The following is a 1,354-nucleotide window of genomic DNA, read 5'->3' as shown; positions in this document are numbered from 1 at the left end:
AGGAGGGTCGTGAACAGAAAGTAAAATTCCATTTTTCAGGAGGGTCCTGAACAGAAAGTAAAATCCCATTTTTCAGGAGGGTCCTGAACTGAAAGTAAATTCCCATTTTTCAGAAGGCTCCTGAACATAAAGTAAAATCTCACGAATGTGCATTTCCAATGGTAGCTGAATTTAGTGAAGCGAATTTGCCCCTATTTCAACAAAGAAAATTTGTCAGTTAAAAACTTAGTGGTGGCTTGCAGATCTTGGCTTCTCATGTATCTGTTCAGCACTCGTTCGTTTCATCTTTCTTCTAAATCGCTGACACCTGCCCTGTCTTGCCGCATCATCGCCTCGGATCCAGATTGAGGGAAATGAGTTCCGACTCGAATAATGGGCTTCTATTTTACCATGCCTCTGAGGTGCACCCTTTTCCCAAATTTGAATGTTTTCACGAATCCAATAGCCTGTCAGTTGATAGACTTCCTTTGTTTCGTGTTGAATTATGATCATATTTCTTTCTTGTGCTGTTCCTTGGCTTTTCCTCGTATAATTGGAAAGATTGGTAGTAAATTTTGAAATCTTTTCTCACTTGTTTTGACACAGACTTGACTTTAAAATGTAAAGAAATGATGGTGACTTTTATTTTGATAAATGACATAAAAAGACAAAAAGAACGAATATATAAATGAAAGAAAAGGGCAATGTCCCATATTCAAAAGAAAACTTATCTTAATACAACAACCAACTCCAATGAGTATGACATGCATTTTGGATTGAGCTGCCTGATCTTCCTATCCAAACTCCCCATTCGTTGTTGAGTTCGTGGCTTTGCCGCTGAGCCGCTTCTTTAAATCCATTGGACTCATTCATCACATTCGATTGTCGACATCTTAAATGACTTTTGCCAACAAATCTTTTTATTTTCACTTTTCACTTTTCTCTTGAACTCTCCATCGCCTTACGGTGCCCGTGAGGGTTTTCACCAATAAGACTCTCTCATTTTTATTTCTCTCCACTCACCATTGCCTTATGGTGCCTACAAAGGTTTTCACCAATAAGACTCTCTCATTTTTATTTCTCTTCACTCACCATCGCCTTATGGTGTCTGCAAAGGTTTTCACTAATGAGACTCTCTCATTTTCATTTTCTCTCAATTCACCATCGCCTTATGATGCCCACGGGGGTCTTCACCAATAAGACTCTCTCATTTTTGTATTTCTTTCCTAATTTCTTATGCTGAAGGAGGCAAGTGGTACTTCACAATGTATCATTATATCTATTGCATGCTTAGCCTTAAACATTATCAAAAATTGATCTGAAGGACTTTCTTTGGTTGTAACTTGGCTTTTGGTTAAGGTTAGAAAAGATGGTA

The sequence above is a fragment of the Capsicum annuum genome, chromosome 10 (genome assembly GCF_002878395.1).
Source record: "Capsicum annuum cultivar UCD-10X-F1 chromosome 10, UCD10Xv1.1, whole genome shotgun sequence".
NCBI lineage: Eukaryota > Viridiplantae > Streptophyta > Magnoliopsida > Solanales > Solanaceae > Capsicum > Capsicum annuum.
Note: the sequence above shows the minus strand (reverse complement) of the source record.